This window comes from Triticum aestivum, chromosome 6A (assembly GCF_018294505.1).
Source record: "Triticum aestivum cultivar Chinese Spring chromosome 6A, IWGSC CS RefSeq v2.1, whole genome shotgun sequence".
Lineage (NCBI taxonomy): Eukaryota > Viridiplantae > Streptophyta > Magnoliopsida > Poales > Poaceae > Triticum > Triticum aestivum.
Window position 1 is genome coordinate 331,004,665 of NC_057809.1, and position 5,671 is coordinate 331,010,335.

Here is a 5,671-nt window from a genome sequence, read left to right on the forward strand (position 1 = left end):
CTTGGCAAAATTAAAACCCTTACAGATGAAGTTGCATGCTGCACCGGAGTTCCTCTTCCCGATCCAGAGATAGTATCCAAGATCATGGCTGGCCTCGATCTGGACTACAATCCAGTCATGTCCGCTCTGTGTGCTAGGGTTGAGCCGGTCTTGGTTCAGGAGCTGTACAGCCAGCTCTTGAGCTTTGATGCTCGCCTCGCCCTCCTCCACGGCACCAACATCAGGCAGTCCTCCGTCAACTCGGCGTCTCGCGGGCGTGGCCATGGGCGCGGTCACCAGGGACATAACCGCAGCTCCAACGGCAGCGGCCGCGACCGCGGCAACTAACAGGGCGAGGGTGCTCGTTCTGGTGGTGGCAACAACTCCGGAGGTGGCGGCTTCAACAACAACAACAGCCACTACTCCTCCTCAAATCGCCGCCCTTGTTGTCAGCTGTGCAAAAAGTCAGGCCATGAGGTCATGGACTGTTGGCACAGGTATGATGAAGACTTCGTCCCCGACGCTCGTCATGTTGTTGCTACCATACGTGAAGAAGGAGGAGGAGATGGCGTCTGGTACGTGGACTTGGGTGCAACAGATCATGTCACCAGCGAGTTAGAGCAACTTGCACTTCGTGAGAGATACCATGGTGGCGATCAGATTCACACTACGGCAAGTGGTGGAGGTATGGATATTTGTCACATTGGACAAGCTTAGATTAATTCCCCCAACCTTAAACGTGATCTAGTTCTTAAAGACGTTCTTCATGTCCCACAAGCTGATAAAAATCTTGCATCCATGTCTCAGCTAGCCACTGACAATAACGTCTTCTTTGAAACTCACCCTCGTTACTTTTTTATAAAGGACCGGGCAACGAGGGAACTTCTTCATCACGGTAGATGCGTTGGAGGGCTCTACCCCATTACATCCGGAGCACTCAGTCGCAATCGGCGTCAAGTTTATTATGCCACTAAGCCCTCCTTGGAAAGGTGGCATCAAAGATTAGGACACCCATCATCAATCATAGTTAAACAAGTAGTCAATAAAGACAAACTTTCTTTGTCACATAGTCAAAATAGTGAGTCAGTTTGTGAAGCTTGTCAGTGTGCCAAGAGCCACCAGCTTCCTTATCCAAAGTCAAATAGTGTGTCTCATGCTCCTTTAGAGCTTATTTTCAGTGATGTATGGGGTCATGCAAGAGATTCCTTTGGAAGAAATAAATACTATGTTAGTTTTATTGATGATTATAGCAAGTTCACTTTGATTTATTTACTCAAATATAAATCTGAGGTTTTCTCTGTCTTTCAAGAATTTCATAAACTGGTTGAAAGACATTTTAACAGAAAAATTCTAACAGTCCAAAGTGACTGGGGAGGGGAGTACGAAAAACTCAACTCTTTCTTCCGTAGCATAGGAATTCAGCACCATGTGTCTTGTCCTCATGCTCATCAACAGAATGGTTCTGCCGAGCGCAAACACCGCCGCATTGTTGAAGTTGGACTCTCTCTACTTGCTCATGCGTCTATGCCTCTAAAATATTGGGATGAAGCTTTTATTACAACAACATATCTCATTAATCGTCTTCCAAGTAAAGTTATTGGCAACTCCACTCCTTTGGAACGTCTCTACCATCAAAAACCAGACTACAACTCTCTCAAAACTTTTGGGTGTGCTTGTTACCCCACCTTACGTCCGTATAATCATCACAAACTTGAATTCCGTTCCACTCAATGTGTTTTTCTAGGCTATAGTAATCTACACAAGGGATACAAGTGCCTAGAAATTTCCACCGGACGTATATATATTTCTCGAGATGTAATTTTTGATGAAACTCTCTTTCCGTTTGCCAAGCTTCATCCCAACACAGGCGCTCTTCTCCATGCTGAAATAGCACTTCTTCCGGATCTTGACACACTATCTGATCACGGGGGTGAATTATGTGTAGCTGACCATCTGAACAAATATGCAGAAAATTGCAGCCCTAATGATGTATGTACAAATGCAGCTCATGATTTTATGTGTCCAGAAACAGACAATACAGGTGTTTCTGATCATGAGGAGGATTCTGGCGGCAGCAGGCGATCTGGCGCGCGATCCCAGGCGAATCCTGGCGCTAGCGCCAGCGCAATCATTGGCGCACGATCCGAGGAGGATCCTGTCCACCTGCATTCGGAGACGGCGCGCGACCCGGTGGCCGATAGTGACCGCATGGAGCCCACCAGCGCAGGCGGGGCTAGAGGCGAATCCTCGCTTGCCACGAGCCCACGGTCCGCGGGGCTGGCCGACCAGCCGCCCGACCGGGCGACCGCGGCTGGGTCCAGCCCACGGGCCCCGATGCGCACGTCCACCCGTGTGGAGTCCTTAGGCGACACGTGGCCCACTTCTGCTGGTGGATCAATCCCGAGGCCGATGCTGTCTGCAGAAGAGACGGCGCGCGATCCCGTGGCTGCTGGACGTGTACAGGACACTGGATCTTCTATGGACGCATCTTCTGCTGCACAAATTCTTCCTCGGCGTCACACACGGTCACAATCATGTATTACCAAGGAAAAGGAATACAAAGATGGTACCAGTAGGTATGATAAAAAAACGTGCTTTTCTCACTACTACTGGTGAACCAGTTAATCTTGCTGATGCCCTTGCTCACAAAGATTGGAAAGAGGCCATGGATAGTGAGTATGATGCACTTATGAAAAATAAAACATGGCACCTAGTACCATCAAAAAGTGGAATGAATATTATTGATTGTAAATGGGTGTACAAGATAAAAAGGAAGTCAGATGGAAGCATAGATAGGTACAAGGCTAGATTAGTTGCTAAAGGTTTTAAGCAAAGGTTTGGGATTGACTATGAGGATACTTTTAGTCCAGTTGTTAAATCAGCCACAATTCGACTTGTCTTGTCTATTGCTGTTTCCAGAGGTTGGAGCTTAAGACAGCTAGGTGTTCAGAATGCGTTTCTTCATGGTGTTCTTGAGGAAGAGGTGTTCATGCGGTAGCCACCAGGTTATGAAAACAAAGGTACACCACATTATGTTTGTAACTTGGATAAATCTCTATATGGTTTAAAACAGGCGCCAAGAGCTTGGTATTGACGATTGAGCATGCAACTACAACAACTTGGATTTGTACCATCCAAAGCAGACACATCCTTGTTCTTTTACAATAAAGGAAATGCCACTATTTTTGTGCTGGTTTATGTTGATGATATTATTGCTGCTAGCTCGAGTTCAAGTGCCACCACTTGTTTGCTTAAGGATCTTAAGTTAGAATTTGCCCTCAAGGACTTGGGAGATCTTCATTATTTTCTTGGTATCGAGGTCAAACAGATAAGAGATGGTATACTTCTGACACAGGGAAAATACATAGCTGACATACTCAGGAGAGTAGGTTTGGAAAAATGTAAACCTATGAGTACACCTATCTCAACTTCTGAAAAACTCTCTGTTGAAAGTGGAGAGCCACTTGGGTCAGAGGATGCAACAAACTACAGGAGTGTTGTGGGTGCATTGCAATATTTGACACTTACACGCCCCGACATTTCTTATGCTGTCAACAAGGTATGTTAGTATTTACATGCTCCTATCACTACTCATTGGACTGCAGTTAAGAGGATTTTGAGGTACCTTAAGTTTTCAGAGGGACTTGGACTTCAAATTACCAAGTCTTCTTCTATGCTTGTTACTGCCTACTCTGATGCAGACTGGGCAGGATGTATTGATGATAGAAGGTCAACTGGTGGATTTGCTGTATTTCTGGGATCCAATCTTGTGTCATGGAGTGCAAGAAAGCAGGCTACAGTCTCTAGATCAAGTACTGAGGCTGAATACAAAGCTTTGGCAAATGCTACAGCTGAAGTAATGTGGATACAGACATTGCCTTATGAACTTGGAATTAAGACTCCAAAAGCAGCCAGATTGTGGTGTGATAATATTGGTGCGACCTATCTGTCAGCTAATCCTGTTTTTCATGCACGCACAAAGCATGTTGAAGTTGATTTCCACTTTTTTAAAGAAAGAGTAGCTACAAAGCTCCTCGAAATTCAGTTCATTCCTACTGGAGATCAACTTGCTGATGGATTCACAAAGCCTCTCACTATGAGGAAGTTAGATGAGTTCAAGTACAATCTCAACCTTGGTCAAAGTTCATGAGGTTTAGATTGAGGGGGAGTGTTAGAATATGTATAGGATAGTTTCATTCAAATTGTAATCTATCTCTATCTCCTTTCTTTCCTCTCCTCGTTAACCTCCTGTACTGAACCACCTGAGATCGATCTTCTTGATCTCTTCTTGTACTCCAAGGCATAGCCATTATATATAAACATGCGGCCCGAGACAAAGGGTTCAACGCTTCCAATCCAATTTACATGGGCATCACCGTTGGCGGAGGGAGTCGCTGTAGAGGGTCGGATGAGAGCCGTGGCCTCGGCCGCCGCCGCCCGGGAAGGGCTCTCCACGCTGGAATCGCTCAGTCGGGAGCATGCTGATAACATGTGATGAATAAAATTGTATCGAGAGAGACAAGGGAACAAATGATTCGAACCACCCTTTATTGATGATGAATGAGCACTTAGGCCCCTCCCAATGCTTCACCTTGTACAGGTGCTAAGCTTTTCACGTAGGCAAAAAAATCTGATGTGACAAGTTATTTAAGAGAAGAGAGATGAGTGTGATGACCCAGGAAGAACCAATGCTAAGTGCGTGAACCTAGGCAAAACATTTAAAAGAAGGGAGCCCACCAATACATGAAGAGCTTTAGTTGCTAAATCATTAAATGAAGCAAGCTTAGCAACCATAAGATAAGCACCTATGCATTGGGGAGTATAGTTGCTAAGCTATTTAATGTGCTTAGCACCTCATCTAAGCACCTATGCATTGGCAGCAGCCTTATATACAATGGGAACAGTTGCCTCAGAGGGACACGATGGTTCATAGAGATGCAATTCCAGAAACCGCCGTGAAGGTTGCTGGAAGTGTGCAACCGCACATCTAGGAAGGAGCGGGAATTATTCCCTAATAACCACAAGAGTTATTTAGTTTTAACAATCATCTTGAAGTCCTTCGAACCATCCACGAACAGGTCCCTTGAACAAGAATCAAATGCACGATCCCTCTATGGATTGCACGTGTACGACACCAGTGATCCGACAATGCTTCACCATCTAGAGCTTGATGTTTCCTAAGTAGAAGAGGAGGGAGGAGCAGCCCTTTGGGGAGAAGAACTATCTTGAAGAAACTAGAGGGGGAGAGGGGGCACCCGAGATGCACACGAAATTGTGTCGCAATAGGGGGCGCCCCCATGGGTATATATAGGTGGAGTAGGGGGAGGCCACACTTGGATGAGGGGCCTCCCTCCCTTGGGACGGCGGCCAAGGAGGTGGGGCCCCTCCCAAAACCCTAGCCGCACCTCTTCACTTGGACATCAAGGAAAAAAGGGAGGGCGCCACCTACATGGGCCTTAATGTGGCTGCCTCCTAATAGGACTAGCCTATTTTGGGCAAGCCATGTCGCCTATAATATTTTCAGGGGCTCCCGGTAAATTCTGGTTACATCCTCCATAATGTTTTCACCTATCCGATTTTCTCCAAAATGCTTTTGGTTTTTCCCAAACTCTTCAGATTCACTGTCGAAACAACTTATGATATCTCCGAAACTTTTTGGAGATATTTTCCTATGCTCCTAACTCCTCGACTA